Consider the following 18833-nt stretch of genomic DNA (forward strand, 5'->3'; position numbering starts at 1 on the left):
CAAAGAAAACACAAGGCTCGCGTTTAAGAGTCCAAAGAATTGACTTCTATTCTTTCGAGTTAAAAAATTCCAACAGTGCAAGCTCAATTCAATTAGAGTGTTGCAAAAGATTTTGAAGTATTTAGGATATCTAAACAGACGTGAGACACGTAATACGATGTTAGATAACCAACTCGCGTAGTTAAAGTTACACAAATGTTTTTATCAGTTTGGAAAATCTTCGACTTGGCCAATTACTGACTTAGAATTTCTGAATTCTTGTTTTAACGAATTTCTCAGCACGTGATGTAAAGTTCCTTCGGAGGTTATACGTGATTTCCTATGATTTCAAGAAAAATGTAAAATCACATTAAACTGCCTTGAAGTGTATGTAAGTAGGTTCGCAAAACGGAACATTGGAAACACGGAAAAATTGAATTTGGAGAACACCCAAAGTATAATAAAAATCGGGCTCGGCCATTTGCCGCTATACGAAACGTAATACCTGTCTCCTGTAAGTTGGAAAAATCCCGGGGATCTTCGAACGGATTTAAACTTTCAGTTCAAGCATGTCTGTTTACCGACTCGCGTTCAGAATTCATCAGTAGGGTACACAGTTTGTCAATCTTCCCTTAAATCCACCGGACGTTCTATGTACGTCCCACTGGTGAAGATTTTCACCAACTATGAAACTTCCTTTCGACCACTTGTCTCCCGAACTAAAATATCGAAAACTTTCGGCTGGCAAACTTCTACCGAAACGTCGGGCATTAACGCTTCGACATGTTCGATAGCTAGCGAAAGCTGATTCACAATGCGCTTTTCATTAATTACCGGGTAATAATGATTTCGTTGCATCCGTCGCCTGATACCGAGTATTCGTTGGGAAATCTCGCGGAACAATGTGTCGTTACTGCCACGTAAATACCCTTTCATTAATTAATATTATGAGTTTCACTTCTGTCGGCCGCTCTAAATACCAGCCACCCTCGCGTTCATAGAACAATGTGGCCCGCAACCCGTATAAATCGCCAACTTTCAAACATTCCACATCGTCCGGTCGGCCCTTGCCTATAAAAGACCAACCCACAGACACCCTCGGTGGCTGAAGGTTAACGAAGTCTGGTGGTGGTTTACTCTTGGAATTTTCAATGGTCGTGTGAAAAAAAAAGATCGCTTTTCGCCACCGGTATACATGTACGAGGACAGTAAGGGTGGGATTAAAAGGGTGAAGTTTTTTCTTTAGCCGGAAGGGGGTGGCACTGGCGGGGTGGACGGCGTAGAGATAGTGGCCGACCCCCACACGCGTTCTCTTTTTCGCGGTAAATCATTTAGGAGGACACGCCGGTACGAAAGGGACGTAAAAACGACGTAGCCCGGTACCGAAAAGCCCGTTAGCATACATCACCAATATTATCTCGGGGAGGGCCCTGCCACACGATATTACCGGGGCTTAGAACGCCAGGACTGACTTCATTATGTGCCGGGGGAGAGAGAACCGTCGAATGGAATGTGGAATGGTTGGTTGGTCGGGCAGAGCCGGCTGCTGGCTGGTTGCTTGGCTGCCTCTCTGCCAGTTGAGAGCCACCGAATGCAGACCCCTCTCTTTTCCACGTATGCATACTCCTCGCTCTGTACATGCACGAGTTGTGTTTGGAAAATGCGTGGTTTAGAGGCGTATGAGTTTCGATAGGGATGCAGGAGAAAGGTAGCAGGTCGAGGGTAGCGGTGCCACACGTGAGAAAGGTGGTCCATCGGTGGCGTTCTCGCGCGGGGAGCAACGGATGGGAGCTTTCCGCAAGAAATTTTTCAACTCGCACACCGTCGACCAACAGGCCAGACGAGACACGAAATTCTCGTTTAGTTTTTTGTTGGTCGCGCGTTTCGCTTTCTTTGCTCGCGCGAACGTAATTTTAATTGCGCGGTTGTCCGCCTTGTTATGCGAATTTGCTCGCCACTTTTTCCTCTCGTTCCACGCGAAATTGCTGTTACCGAGGCCGGAGGGAACACCGAACCTCTCGTCGAGTTTCTCGTTTCTCTCTCTCCCCCTTCCTCTCTTGGGTGAGTTCGTACCAGGTTGGCCAGGGGCGAAACGAAAATTTTCACCCGTTCTCCTTTTCGTTGTTGATTCCACGCTGCTTGGTTTATCGCCTACGGTTGTTTCTCGCGTGGGGGTTTGTTTCATTATCGGTTCATAGAGCAAATGGATGTTAGGGGTTTTCGTAACGATGGTGCTGAACCCTCGATCTCTCGCTCGATTCTCGGACGAATGGGCCGTCTAATCTTTTGTTGAACGATTCTGCGTTCGGAGTATGACGTTACATATCCTGCATGCTGCTAAACTGCGTAACTGAAGATATATAAATACCATGGAAGCGTATTCTATGCGAGTTATTGTAACGCGAGATCGACGATAAGGGAGCATTACGTGCTGATTTCTGCAGAGAAATCGATGTTGATAACGTGCTTGATAACGAACATTCGTGGCTTTATGGACGTTTTATAATGTGCATATAGCATGTATATAATGAAAACTTCTAATGCATTTTATTTTTTAAACATTTCATAGTTGGCATGCAATCAATTTATGTAAAAAGTCTTTTGTCTAGTAACGCGATAGAATAACGTATTGAAAATTCCTGTTAGCGCAGAAAACAAATTTACATAGGGCAGAGTTATTTTTATGGTAACGTCGTTTTTTACAATTACCTTTTCCGCGAGTGTTTTAAATAGCGGAAATGCGCGCTACTGGATGCAGAACACGTCTACTTTTTCATCGCGCAAAAACTGGAATATATTGCAAAACCGCAGGTCACGGTTTTCCGTTATTCAGATACCAAACAGTACGTTAATTTAATCCGCACTTGTGGCTGCAACTGTACGCCATGATACGATCATGAATCGTAAACCCCAAGTATCGAGTCTCTCTGGTAACTAACAGAACGGATATTAATTTCGACGAGCTTCTCAAACTGACCCATTGATCTAATTTGCACGCACATTTCACGTGTAACGTGTTCTGCCTGTATATCCATCTAAGATGAAATGAAATTTACGCGAAACGCGTCTAACTTGGGCAAACACGGTTTTCCTCCCTTTTGATTGCTAACTTGTCTTTTTCTTAATTTCGTAAGTTTGTTGGTAGCAGAGAAGTTGTCGTTGTACAAAGTATCAAAGAAGTATCACAGAAGTACGTGAATTAGAAAGTATGTTGTATATGAAATTTCTGGAAACTTTTTGTTTTAAATGAACGAAGGATAAAGTTTAAGAAAGTCGAAAGATAATCGTAGCAGTTAATCTCTTTTTACCGGTAAAGATAAATTGTGGTTCTTTGGTTAGACGATTTATTCTAAATTAACACAACTTCTGAGTAACTATCGTTCGAGGAGAGAATTCACAAATTCAAGAAGAAGTTTCGCTGCTAATTTATCAGATCTTTATAATTCGTTTATAGGCGATGCAATCTCCTTTGATAAACTCGAGGTAGTTTTGAAAAATAACCCGATTGCCGATCGAACGGCAACTCCTTGAGCTGTTTCGAACTTCGTAGACCTTCGGCCGAAGGAAAATTTTCATAGTCGGAAATCGTTCCATTTAACGAGCCGTGTCGCGAACTTTCTTAGAAAGGGTCACGAAATTTTATAAACGAAAAACTGACCCCGACTTCGATAATTAGTCCTGGCACAAGAGAGCCTTCACCCTCTTACTTTCTTTCTTCCTCTATTTTCGCCTGTTCTTTCCTTCCCTTTCTATCTGCTCTCGTACAAGATTTGCCCCGACTCCTGAATTACCCCGCGTAAATCCTTAATTCGACCGTAAACTCGAGGAGCTTGCCGGGATACTTTCTTTGCTCTGCCTAGAAATCTACGAATGATGTTTGCGTAAGTATCCAGGTGGAGAGAGAAAGAGAGAGACAGACAGACAGAGAAGGACAGAATTATCGAAAGGTGGCGGCGGATCGCGGAGTTTGAAAACGAGAGAACCGGCCAACAGTCTCGATGAGAGAGCTTCCCTTTGGTCGTCGCCAAACGTCCTAAAGATTTCGAAGATTAAAAGCTAGCACATTCACAGTCCTTACTCCCTCTCTCTGTCTCACGAGGTTTCGACCGGGCAACCCTCTCGAACGCTCGCAAGGAAGGCCGACTGGCTAATGAAGGATGATAGCAGAGACTCATCTACCATGCGGTATTTGAAGCCGCGCATTCCTGTGGTCGAGACCACGACCCCCCATGAATGCCGAGACATTGACTTTGCTGGCCGTGCTCCGGAAGTTGGAACGTGGCTCCTCGAAGCTTTTGGATGCGGCCTGCTCAGCCCCATCGCGGTTGAATTATCTCCTTTGAAAGCCTCTTGCGCTCTACCTCCTTCAAGATATCCCGTTGAAAGAGTTACCGATCCTCGGCACGTATTCATCCGAGAAATCATTAGCCAACTTTTCTTGCCCGGTTCAGGCTGTTTGATGAGAAGGAAGATTTTCGTTCTACAGGACAGGGGTGAAAAGATGCTCAGAGAAGGTTAGATCGACTTGGTTCTTTCGCGTATTAGTCGCGTGCCATGTCGACTCCGTGTTTTTGCGTTGGTCGTGAACTGCAAGTTCCACTTGCAAGTTCTCGAAACCCGCGATAAAACGGAAATGCGGGAGAAAAAGCTAGCTGTAAGAGTTGGTAAAGACGCGCTACGGGTGGCTGTGCGAAGGGCGGACGAAGTCTGAGGGTGAAGAAGAGGGAAAACGGAGAAAATGCAACAAAACAGCGGTTATTTTCCGTCTTGGAATCCATAGATCGTAGAGAAGTCTGTTTTAAGGTGGCGACGCCAGTCTGTCCAGATCATTGGCTCGATGAAAGATCAACAACGCGGTAAAAATTCGAAACATATTCGAGTCTCAATTTTTGCCGTTGGTGTATAACAAATTCTATTCTTCTTTAAACAGACTTTTATGGGGTGAAATCCAGTTTCTTTTTATTGATTATCAGTACAAAAAGTGGAGATTATTACTATAAAGAAAACTGTCTGCCTTCTGAAGATTCGTATTAGAAATACGTTGATACGTTGATTGAGTAAGCATAGTACGTATAATTTAATTCTGAGTTTAAAAAATTAGAGGGTCCTTCTCCTTTCTGTTTTAACGATGCTTTCAAACGCATCCTCGCACAGCGGCTGAAAAACAAATCGTTTACGCCGCGGTGGTTTAGGAAATCATCGGGATAAATTAATCGGCTCGCCCGGGGCAATCCTCCTAACTCGAGCCTGGGTAGCAATTAAAAAATAATTTCCCTTAAGGAACATTCAACCAGACTAAAGAACACAGCGTGAGTTTTAATTAACATGCAGAGGAAGCTCATCCCCTTTGGTAAAGAGTTACCTCGTCGAATTAAAAGCGATACTTTGGTTACGTGTACGCACTGAAAATCCAACGAACAGTAACAACAACGACAGCTTGTAGAACGGGATGTCCAGAATGAGGGAAAAAGCAGCTTTACCTGCATTAGCTTGCGTCTTTTCTTTACTTTAAGCGAGATCCGGCCGCGATGTAAGCTTAGCTCGTGTTTGGCGCATGAAGCGCAAGGCAAAAAGGTTGGGATAGGAAAAGCCCGACGACGACGAAGACGGGAACAACGAAAGAGGAAGGCAACATCGTGCCGGTCTTGTCGGATATTCCAACGACAGGATTACAGTCACCCTCGAGAGTGCCTTCCTCTTCTTTTCTCTCCCCTCCCTTTTGCGTGCCATCTCTTCACTCTCAGCCCCCTCTTGCCTGTCCTCTTTCTCTTTATTCCGCTGGAAAACACTTTGTAGCCGGCGTGTAAACGTGCGAAAGTGCCCTGCCAGAGCGCTCGACGAGAGAAAACGATTCCGTGAAGCGAGACCAAGAGAGCCCCGGTATTCCGGACGACGATAAAAAGGATAATGAGGATATAATGTGGCGCGCGGTGTTCCGGATGTTTAGGCGAAACGCGCGTTATCGCGTCCAGCTGGTTAAGGTGTTCGTGTAATGAGCGTGCAGAAAGGAGAGGGAAAAAAAAGAGCATCAGATTGCGTAACCCGTTGCTGCCGCCATGCGCCAGCCGTACTGGCTTTTACGAAAGAGAAAACGCGCATCGTGCCACGAGGCTCTATGGTCCACTGGAATTTTAATGAAATTTTTGCCTTCGCCATTGGTTGGTCAGAGAAAGGGATAGATAGCGAAAGAGAGAATCGCCCTTTTTGCTCGCTACCAAAACGATTCAGAGAGCTTCGATTTCATCCACTAGTATATATTCCTCGATGGACCATAGCGTGGAAAATAGGCGCTCCTAATGGTCGTATGTTCGTTCTGTTCCTATCGACACGATTTTCACGGATGCAAATCACATCTGTTTATTATTTCACGAATGGTGTATTTGATGCGAGCGAGCGAGCGAGCGAGAGAGAGAGAGAGAGAGAGAGAAAAGCTTCAGTCAATTCGTGAAATAATGAAACGTTGTTTCGATTGTTCGGCCGGTGTGTGCATGTAGACCATGCTGATCGAAACGTTGGAAAACCTGGTCAGTTTTTTGGATACATTCCTCAACGCAGAGTTTTGCGCTGAAAGCACTGTTAATTCGCCGTTTAAATCGAATGAACGTCGTATAATCGCGTTCGCGACTGGAATAGATTCCTCGTACGCTAATTCAGGAATTTAATGCGCTTTTATATTCCAAGCTTCCACGATAACGCGCAACAATGAAAAATTCTTTCTTCTCTCTTATTTTTTTTTTTTTTTTTTTCCTCCTCCAAAAACATATTTCCATAAAGCACCGCCGGGAAATTATTTCAAACGTTCATTCCGCTAGAATTCCGCTTTATTCAATTAGAGGCATTAAGGTATTAACGACGATAAAACACGCGGAGCGTTTCTCCTCGGAATTCGAGCGTGTTCGAAAGCTTCTACATCTTCTCCCCGCGAAACGGGGTTAACGTTAAAACTAGTTTCTCCCTGAAGACGCACGCCGGCTTGAAACGAAGGAAAACGCCGGAAATGCGCAAGTTTCTTTGCCCAACCGCGACTACGCTGAAATAACAATGTTCGCTACGCGTTACTTTTCTCTCTCGTGCGAAAAATCTCTTGCCTTAAGTCTTAGGTTTATGGCAGTCGTTGGATGCGTCGTGTTGTAAACTAGCCGGTATTACGTTCTCGCGCGCCTTACCGTTCGAATGCGTTTTAACCGGCAACTTCTTCCTTTGCGTGGACGGTTTAACGAGATTCTTCTCGCTGGGGACGCAACGAGATATCGTTCTCATTCAATCGAAAGTTTCCCTCTCCGAACCGGGAGCTCAGAAAACTATACGACGCGACGTCCGTAGATTCAATCTTACGTATAATTTATAAGAGGCGTGATTCGTAAAGCAGGTTGGGCGCGCGATTTTTAAGACGATGAACAGTCGCGATTTATCGCAACGGAGCGGCAAACAGTGTAATTAGAGGGGAACATTAAAAGGCGAAATGTTCCTGGCCTTTAATCTGCGATAGCATGTATCAAGAGTACCTTATGTGAAAGAGAGTATGATTTATTAATGTGTTTGAAACAAAAGGATGAGAAATGCGTTTCATGTTTTACTTTAGAAGAATTTAATTATTGAATTTGAATGTTAATTAAGTTTGACATGTAAGCCACGTAAAAGCTACAATGCGAACAATTAAGTAAACAAGATAAATCGTTTGGTTTCTGAGAAGGTAGACACTGCTACCAAACTTGAGTAAACAAGATATTTAGATTATTTCACAGTGAAATATAATTACAAGCGATTATTAATATGAATCTTCTTTCCACTAATCTATTATTCTCAAATATTTCTTCACGTTTGTAAACATTTTATACCGCATATTATGTCCCAAAGCAAACGAACAACGCTTTAAGATAAGATCTTATTATCCACTTAATGTAGCCAAAAGACATTCAATTTTTTCTTATCAGTACGTTAACCCTCGCATTAATATCATGGCTGCCATTAACGTCGAAATATCTTCGAATAGATTGTCAATCACCGCGCACCTATCTCTGAATTTTTTAACCTGTTTAAAATCTTTTCACGTGTTTCAAATTATCTGGTGTTCGCCTCACACCTTCGTTCGGTAGTCGATATCACTTGGCGGCAGGGATCTTAGATCTTCCTCTTCACCCTTATTCGCGTGGCGTTAATACAAGAGAAAGGTAAAATTGAATCTTGCTTTATCTCGAGAAGAGATATTGGAACGAAGGCGGAGCTTCTTCGCAAGGGACCAGACGCTCCCTTCGTGGCGCGCGTCGCTCGACTGAATAAATTGTTACAACCGCTATCAACAGCTCCGCGATACGAGCATTCTCACCCTTTTGCCCGCCATTCTGCTCGTATTCGGTATTTCCAGATCGACACATTCATCCACTGCTCTGTCGTAGAAATTCTAGACTACGATCTTCAGTTCGGATTTCCTATTTCCGAGAGTACGGGGTATGAGTCGTTGAGTGTGATTTTAATATTCTTTTGTATTGAAATGTACAAATAGAATTAATGAATAGAAATTTTGGATAGAAAAACAAGTTTGGAAATATTGTATTGTTTTATGGAATAATTAAAAGTTAATTTAGTAGATGAATATTTTTAACATATTTTACATTAAAAATATCCTAGTTTTGCGGTCGAAATGCCAGAAGCATTTTACGATTATCTATTATTCTTGTTTCTTATTTTCGTATTAAAGATTCTATTTACCTACTTCATTCTTACAATTACTTATTATAGTAGCAAGACAAACATTTTTGATATCTTCTATCGTTATGATCGTCACTGCTTTTTGAAGAGAATTTTTCTTTTCTAACTATCACAATTTTATCAAGCATTCTCTTGGTGATTTATAATCATACTATCGACAAAACAGCCACTTCGAAGCCCGTATCCACCAATTCCTAATCTAACTTTCTAATCCACACGAAGAAGCATCGAAAGAATCTTGGAATGAGATTCTATCGCTAGAATTTAGCCTCGCCGGTAATTTCGAGTATTCTGGTATATTTCTGTCGGCGCGACGCGGACTCTCAAGAAGCCAATTAAAAGAGGCCGTCTGGAGGTCGGCGAATTGCCTTATCAGAAAAATTTCAAGCTCACGCAGTCGGAGCGCGGTAGTGGGAACGCGTATAAATTAACTTTACGTAACGAACGACGGCTGTCGCGAATACATACACATGTTTTCAGTGAGCTGTCGCGGCGACGACGGTGCTTCCGTTTTCCGTATACGTCTGTCCGTGATTACGGACGAGCGTACGACCACCGCGGCTCACGAACCCGCTCGCCGGGACCTAATTACACTAACGACCGGCAATAAAAAGCAGCCGACGCGGCGACGTCGCGGAATTCGCGCGCAATTACCGCGGGATTCGCGAGAGGGGGGTCAGGTATCGCGTACACTTAGCAGCCACTCGAGAGACGTTTGCAGACAGAAGTCCTTTAACCTTCGCTTCAAATCGACGATCGCATCGTCGAACGCGCCTATCAACCGGCTCTAAGTAATCGCGTGCGCGTTTATCCGGCAATCGCGTGCGTTCGACGACGTGCAGGACTGTACTCACGCTCGTTATGCGCAGTTGGACGCCCGCGCGCTTCAAATTGCACCGATTAGGACAAAAGAGGAATCACCGATCACTTCTGTCTTGAGTCTGCTGTTGCAAAATCTACTGATGTATAATCGCGATTCTAATTAACCATACCGCTTATTATTTCTCGGTTTGTATGAGTTTCGGTTAATTATTCAATGATTGATGATTTAATGGAGAAACGATTTTGCGATTGTGAGACAGCTGGTAGTTAGGAATGGAATGATGCACTAGCTTCGATCTGGTAATTCATAGGAAAGTGAAAGATGAGATTAATATTGAATTAGGGACTGAATGTAAGAGAGATGCAGCTTTGTAAGGTTATTGGGATTTTATTGAGAATCAAGAGTATTTCGAATCTTGGGTAGGAAAAAGGAATTGATATGTCTTAGTACACCTTTATCGATTTTTGACTGTGGTAAGTAAAGAAAACATTCGTGAATAGAATTAGGAGCATCGCAGAAGAAATGAAGAGGAATTAAAATATCCATGGCGTTCATTTTTTTTTTATCGTATTAGTTTAATAATCCTATGTGGCTGAAAAATGTTTCGCCAAGAGCGCAAAGGATGTAATTCCGCGTTATTACACCGTAATTGGGCCTCGATATAACTTGACGAGTTCGAGTTTATTACTACCTCGTAGTGCGTGGAAGAATGAAGTCGTTGAAAGGCAAGTCCGTTCCTTAAGCACGAAGGGCCGTTGTGGTAGGTTAATTATTCCACAACTCCGGTTCCAGGTACGTCCTTCCCCTGCGTATGCATCATCGTTCTCTCGACCCCTGGGTATTTCGCATATCATAGATTTCGTATTGTATATAACACTGTATATTTCATATGTTACATTTGTTTCTTGGAAGTCATCATTGAATGAGGAAATTGTATGGAATGTAGATTGTTTCATCAAACACGTCGAATTATTTAACGTTTATTCGCATTCAAATACTTGAAATAATTCTCAAATAGGAAAAGTTGTATTTTACTTTAAAAACTTGGAAAATTTGAGATCATTATCGAATCAGAAAATTCCTTCCCTATGGCCGCAAATGAATTCTCTCATCAACCATGTCGAATGATTTAACGTTCATTCGCGTTGAAACGTTTGAATTATCAGAAAAAGATATAAATATTATATATTAACTTGGGAACTTGATAAAATTTGAAATTAAAATAAATACATATTCCAATTTTAATAGGTATTTTTCAAGTATCTTACGAGCCTCGTTTGTATAGGTACTTTATGTCTCATTTAGCGTTTCGCACGTTTACTCGTCCGGATGAGAGACTCTCGCTCGTTCACTCATTATTCACATACCAACACAGATATACCTCTCATTTGTCGATAGCACTCGTTTGTCACGAATCACTCATCTCATTCGCGCTTTCTCTCGCTTTCATTACGATGTTCGTTACACAACCTGACGCTGATGAGTTTAAAAAGCCTCTTACACCCGAGTTTTACCAAACGTATAAAATCAAGTAGGATTACCGAGTTGAATATAAGGTGTAAAATTCCTATAGCGATTTACATATTATTAAAGTTTTAATGCATTTTGCCAGGGCAGATTGAAAAATTTCCGGAATTGCCGCTAGGTGTTGTTTCATTTATTATTGTTTTTGTTTATTATCCTGTAATACTTAATTGTCGTAAACCACCAATCTCCTTAAGCATTCTCGTTAATGGTTTACTGAAAACCACGGGTAACAGTACGTATGTTTCGAGAACATTACGAGGAGAAGGGTGAGGAGTTCGGGTTGGCTCGTTTTGGCAAACGAACGATATGTGGAAGTTACTCTTTACCTGACTAGCGTGTCGGGATTATGGTTTCGTGTCAGTCGAAGGTAGAGTGGAGACGAAGCATGGCGCGAGGGTGAGCGAAAAACGTAGCAACAAAGGGCAATTGGAAACTGGTCTTGCCTCGAAAACGCGGTATCGTCAGGCCGAAAAGAAGTATTATAACCGTTGCTACGGGGATAATAGTCGACAGGGCCAGTTAATGCCTCGTAATGGCTGAACGAAAGGGGCCACGATCGCCCCTCGTAACGACCTGTACCGGCGTAACACGACCGCATGGCCCCATCAAATCTGATACCGGTGTACAGGCGTACTAGAAACATGCTGCCGTGGCCTAGGCCCCGGAACCCTGCTTGAATAGTCAGAAAAAATGTGTACTACATTCGGTGGAGCGGGCTTCGTGCGAAACTTTACGGGTATCGCAGGTTGCTTCCGCGTGCACAGTGCATACAAAGTGCAGACAAAGGGTCACTAGTGGTAATTTGTACTAGGTCTAATGACAGAGAGAGGAGGAATTAATAGTAGGTGTTTGAGTTTGAGAGGAAGCTTGGGTTCGGAGATAATAATGTGTTTCATGGTAGGGTGAGATCGTACTGTTGAAAGATTAGTGTCTGGAGGAATTATATGAACCTCCCAAAAGTCTAACTAATAACTATGATTTTTATAAATTTCTCAATTTCGTCACACAGAGAATACAATTAATGTTGAGGTCTTTAACAAAAAAGAAAACACTTATCACAAGATATGACAGAAGGTAACTTTTACAGTTAAAGGTAAATTCTACGATGAATTGAAAAAATATCATTCCCTACTTCGCAATTGCTTCATATGAATGTGCTTTCTGAGCGGCTTGTATGAAGAGGTAAAAGTTAAAAGAGTTAAAGCTATGTGTATATAAATAAAAATGGTCTAAAAATGGAGTGTATTTAGAGATTCAACTGAGCTTAACGAATTAAACGAGGGTATTTTAATCTTCATATTTTCGAGATTCTGAAAGCTTGTCCAAATAGAATTTCACGCATGTGTATACAACTATACAGTTGGACTACAGTTATAATTACGTAAAACTTTATCGAATAAAGAAGAATAATTAAAATATCATCACGTTTTATTTAACTTTAACATTTCATCATTGCATCGATAAAAGTCGCCCACATATACCGGAATATCTCTCTTAGCTTTGTTCGTGCTGCGAAATATCGCTTTTCCATCTAACTTCGGCGAAATGAATAATTTTTCCGGAGAAACTGCGGTTCTACCATAGACCGCCGGTTCATTATCTTCGCCGCTACTAATAGTTCTAATTGCCGACAGCTTTTAAGGGAACGAGCCTGGAATACTGTATGAAACGGCGACAGGCTTGTTTTGGTGTACGTGCACGAAACTCGCGTGAAAACTCACTGCTCCTCTTTCAACGTTCGCACGGCGCTAGCTGCAGCGCGCTGCATTTCTTAATTGTTCCCTAACAAGAGGAGTTGGCACTTGGCACCGTTTGTTGGCCTGCCTCACCTCTTTCAGGGCCCTCGACCCACTACCATGAAACAGCCACCAGCCAGGGCTCGTACTTCTTGTACTCGCCTTGGCTAACCTCGAAGGAAACAGCTTTCCTCTCTAACCTCTCTGTCTTTCGCTTGCTTGCTGTTACAAGCGTGTTACAAAGTGATTAGTCGAGTAATAGTACCGGCTAGTCTCTGGTTGTGGTATGTCGTTAATGTTCCGTCCGGACTTGCAGCTGCAGCTGCACTTCGCTTCCGCTTCTTCAGAACTTAGACACGCGACCAATCGGTGGTTGCCATTGGAAGATTTAGAGCAGAATTTCCGTGGTTAGATCTCTGTGTGACCAAGTAAAAATTTCAATGTTTCGTCTGATTTCTTTCGCGGCGAATGTAATATGGAGTTTAAAATTTTCGTCGAACCTCTGTGATGGATACGTTTTATAAAAATAGTCGCAAGCGTTGTTTGTTTTATAAATGAAATCTAAGATTATAGAGGAGGAATGTAATAGATCGGATTTCCTATGTTTTTACATGCAGTTTTGAAGTTCGATATATTGTTGATCAATTAGTTTTCTTTTTATTTGATTTTGGAGTTAGATACGTTTTTCTTCATCCTCTTCAATATTTTTAAAATGTTGCACGTTATGACACCAGAATATTACTTTCGCTTCCACAAAGTTTAGCCAATTTAACAATTTTTTAAAAAGGCTTCAAAACATCTGTATTCTCTGTATTAAAATGCATTTATTTAATCATAAAGTGACATAAAAACTAGAAATTCAATTAAAATGTAATTACTTTATTTTTTATCTGTGATGATAACCATAATAACGATGATCACCATAAATAACGGTCAAACAATATCTACGATATTATTATATTTAAAAATAAGGATTCTTATCCTTCTTTCAAGAAAGATCTTTTATTAATCATTTAGGCTTAGCAGATGCAAAATCGAACTTTAATTCTGAATAAGCAGTTTAATTTCTTGCATGAAAAATGTGAATAAATATTAACACAGTATGACGTCACATCTTTGACTTAATTGGGTCATTTAATTGCAATCTGTTAAGATCCCGCATTATAGTGTCATGTTTGACAAACGTTCTTCGAGACGCGCAGCTGCTGCTATTTCATTAGAATTAACGATGCGTGTAAAAGTTCCTCGTGCACGATTCCCCGTTCACACGCACCTATGTAGTCGATGCAGTTTAGGCTAAATTATTTCTACGTTCGCGATGTTATTTATACAAGCGTATCGCGCGCACGTGGTGTGATAGGTTGCGGCGAACACACGGTTCCGTATGAATGATTCAAAGCGTAGGCGGCCGAATGTAAATGGCTTGAACGATCGATAAATTTATTAATTGTTTGCGTCAGCGATTCAATTTGATTAATTAATTCGGTCATTCCATTGTTCCGAGCAACGATAATTTCATTAATTTTGTAACATTCGCGTGGAAAAGATAGATATCAAAACCAATCGGTTATTTCAATTTTATATTTTAGATCCGTATTCGTTTGCGATCTGTTTGCAATAAAATACAGCTTTATTCATTTTTCGAATGATTTCATATATATGAAGTTCCGTTTCATGTGGAGTTAACGTATTCTGCTTTTGGTTAACCTCATTTGAGTAGAATTTTTAATATTATAGTTTATTAATTTTTATATCCAATTAACAGATTCATATTTTCATATTAAATAAAATTCTGACGGAGAGAAAGGAAAGTTTGATATATATATATTATACAGTTTATAAATACATTATTTTATACTTTAGTACAATATTATATACGATATTATTCATCATTTTCATAGCTGTTGACCATTTTAAATTCGTTTTATTGAAATGAAGCCATTTCAATTTGAAATAGATTCTAGGATTTAATCATCATAATTACCATGATCTTGCAATGCCGTTTAATAAGGTGTACGAAGACCGCGTAGTCATATTTGTGCAAGAAATTTCAACAAGTGCACGTTTTCTTGTTCGATATATCTACATATATGTACTCGTCCACAATTTAACGATGAAACTGCGAATTTTCCGCATCTGTGTTCGACAAAGGGAGTTAGACAATCCAAAATACTTTTTCCTTTTTTACGAACTCGTTTCAATTCAAACCAAACTTATAATTACGTAACGACATACCCTCGGCGTTCCACGAATATTTTCTTGTTTCTATTATACTAAAATGGTACACATTTATATATATATATAGTTCTTCCTTTAATACTTTCTTGCAATGTCTGACTCTTAAAAGTAAAGCGAAGAAACGTGCACGCGAATTGTTCATTTTCGAAAGAAAAAGTTGTCGAGGTCTTAATACAAGCGTCACCGGATGTGCACACCGTTCTTCCTGCGAACGCAGCTGTCAGTGGCTGTGAGATTCGGTCTCTGTATAGTCAGATACCGCGTGCTTGGCATTCTCCTCGCTCTGCTAGTTCGGTTCAGGAAAAATTAACTTTTTAACGATACCGAACTACGTAACACATGTGCATATCTGACGAATGTTGCAGTCTGCCTGACTGGATGCGAATGTTGCGTTTTTTTCTTTCTGTTCGAAATTCCTCTATTTGCGTTTGCATGTTGTTGTATGTTGAAATTCAGTATATTTTAAATAAATCAATTAAATCAGCGAACAATGCAATCCGATTTACTGAAATGATCGATACGATTCACATAAAAATTCCTCTCGTAATTTTAAATTCCTCTTTTCAAAAGAAATACTCAATATTTGCGTAACACACATAATATATTGACCACTGATGCATTCTTAAGACCAATTTCGTATTCAATATTTCAAAGCATTAGCAACGTTAGAATTCTAATCATTCTTATTAAGCATTATATCCTCGACCATCAACTTTCCTTACCATAACGCATTAAACTCTCCAAACCATGTAATTTGTACAATATTACCCTCCGTAACATGCACATCTGCTATTCAGCACACGAAACCTCGCTCATGATTCTCAAATATTTCTATACTTTTCTACAAAACCCATTTCCTTTTCTTTCGCTACATAAAAACCCACCACCAAATTCAGGCTTTTACTGCTTCTTCCCTCAACATGCACTTGTAAAAACACATTTGCGAAGACTAACTCGCGTCACTCGAAATTATGCATGCGTACATTCTCTCGAAAGGAACGAATGTCGCGTCGTTGCAACAGTAGCAAGCGGGATAGGTTAACACGGATCGCGTTTTATCGGATCCGCAACTAGCGTTCCTGCTAGGCGTCCGATTATCCTCCGGACTGGGCACATTCGTGGGAATAATTCCACCCCCGCGCAGCTGGCATTCTTGGGGGAGACGGGGCGGTTATTTTGATCGACCGACATTATAAGCCGTCGCCGCTGCTTCCGCAACCGTGAAACGAGCTCTCGCGTATTAAGACGATGATATTCGCCGGTTGCTGGAACCACGACTCGTAGCCGCGTATAGATTATATTACCTCTGGATGGGATGTAAAGAACGAAATTATATAATGGGCGGAGTGATATCATAGGAATTAGACCAGAATGCAATCCTGCTGAACGTTTGAAGAGTCGTTACGTTCTAATGCCAGTCGATTATCTATTTAAAAGAAATGCTATGCTATTATAATATTATAGTTCGAACGAAAGATCGTGGAGCGAATAAGCGAATAAGATACTCGGTATTATGATAGAAGCGATTCGATAATTGATTTTCAAATAATGAATAATTATTCTTAGAACTCGCTGGACTGGAAGGTCGGCGGTGTCGTTAACCACTGAGAAGATGATGCACTCTTCTTTTCTTTACTCCGAGGTTGTTCATTATTTGGACCGGTTCAAGCAATGAGTAAAGTTTCATCGACTTACTTGAGAAGAAGTGACCCTTTCTCTCGACTCTTTTAAATACCGCGCTCCTCAGAGATGATTCTCGTTATCATCAAAAATAAGAAAATCGTTATTAGGGAGCATTCGAAACACGGTCTAAGACGGGGAACAGGAAGATCGAAAGGTCTTTGTGCGAGAGAACGTTCGATCCCTCCAGAGAGTCGATATTAATTTTTGTCGACGAAGGAATCGCCGCGGGGAGGCGATAAAGAATGAGAGCAACCGCGAAGGGCGAGGTTTAGAATGATTGGAGGAAAAGCGGGGTGCGACAAGGTAGAAGGAACGAAAACCGTGAACGCAGCGATTTTAAGTTTCCCGAAGCTATCGTTCCGCGCCGCATTGAGTTTCACAGATGTCTCGTTTCGTCTCGCCGCGGCGAAATGGCGAGCGAATAATTAGCAGCCTGGCGGTGTGTTGGTACCGCGATGGAAATAAATTTCGGCCGTAAACAGCCATGAAGTTGGTATTTAACTGTACGTCGCGTTTGTGTTACTCTGTATTTCTACACGCGGCTGATCGTATCTCTCACTCTCTCTCTCTCTCTGTCTGTCTATCTTTCTCTTTCGTTTTTGTTTTAACATTTCTCTGTTGCGCCGTTGCTCTTTCAGCGGTTGTTTTCTCTTTCCGTTCCTTTGCCAAGCGTGAAGGCGATTGCCTTTGCCACGGTTAACTTCGGCGGAACACAATACCAAAAACGGCAGCGAAACTCCCGACGTGTCTACGAATCCGCCTTTATCGTCCGTTGCAAGCGACGCCACTTCTTTGGAAAAGGCACGTACCACCTGCAGCGAAAGGAGAATACGAGCAAAATGCCTTAATGGTCGCATCTATTTCTGCCTTTTCGTGGCGAAGCTGGAGCTCAACTGGCAACAGGGGTTGCCTCCTGGCTGACTGTATAGTTGGATGTGTTAATCGGTGCGATTCGTGCGATTCTTCTTTTGTTCTGTTTCGGTATAAAATTGCTGGAAATGCACTGGAAACGATATCCGTGGAATGAAAACTGTTTCGTTATTACGACCCCGTGGAGTCGGTTCCAGGCTCTCATTTGAGTGGTTTAACTGCTCTTGAGAAAATAACCGACTTGTTTCACCGAGTTCTTCTTTTTTAATGAATAAGTAGCAGATTGTATCACTTACTTCGCGATACAGTCTAATATTCTTGCCTCGAATTTTATAACGAATTTTAATCTTACGGATATAAACTTTGGATTAAAACGACGTGATTGCTAATTTTATGTACGTACGTATTACGTAGTTGGGGTTAGGTAAAAAAGTAACAGCAGAAATAATTCTTTGTTTTTGAAAAATAATAAACTTCATTAAAATTCCAAATGAAACTGACAAGCGAGCTGTGACAGACGAAACCGCAACAGCAATTTCAGTTTTTGGACAAACGTAAGCGAAAAATAAATGAAAACGATGTCTGTGTACTGGCATTCTTTACCGAGAAAAATTGTAACATTTTTTAGATGTTTCTGTTTACTGGTGCCATGCGCACGATGAACAAACAGTATTGCCATTTTACGCGACGGGTGGCGTTTTAAACCGTTTAAACAGGAATGGAACGATTTATTCACCACGGTGGATGATATTTTTAATATGTCAACTGAAATGAAAAATAGAAACCAAAAATTTGTATGACGTCGGATTGTTTGGCGTTGGCATTTTGTCTCGCACTATTTTCATTCATTCTAAATTGTAATCAATATTATATAATGTATTAAAAGTTCTAATAAAGAAACAAATCTTATAACTTTTATCAAAAGATACAAATATCGAGAATTTTATCGGATAACTTGAACTGTGATATAATTTTTATGTTGTATATTATTTTTTCTCAATTTAAAAAATATATAGGACCATATGTACGTTTCAAAGAATTAATCGAAAATACCATAAAATCGAAGCGTGTAAGTTGTAAAACAGCTTGTGTGAGAAATAAGCGAAACATTTGTACATGTAATTCTGTACCGAAGGGTACAAATTGCCAGCAGTCTGGCGTTAAAATGCGGTCGTTTATTTATGATAATTTAACGCATTATTCGCGCGATCGTTACGCATTTGCATGTAATTTGCACACATCGAAAGGGTTAATAGATTAATGCAATC

General features: G+C 41.0%; 1 protein-coding gene across 4 annotated transcripts in view; it reads left to right on the top strand.

Moving 5' to 3' along the window:
* Positions 1-18833, top strand: part of LOC100645674 (semaphorin-2A) — a 557658-nt gene that overhangs the window by 299385 nt on the left and 239440 nt on the right. The window lies entirely within an intron of this gene.

This window comes from Bombus terrestris, chromosome 6 (genome assembly GCF_910591885.1).
Source record: "Bombus terrestris chromosome 6, iyBomTerr1.2, whole genome shotgun sequence".
NCBI classification, from domain to species: Eukaryota; Metazoa; Arthropoda; class Insecta; order Hymenoptera; family Apidae; genus Bombus; species Bombus terrestris.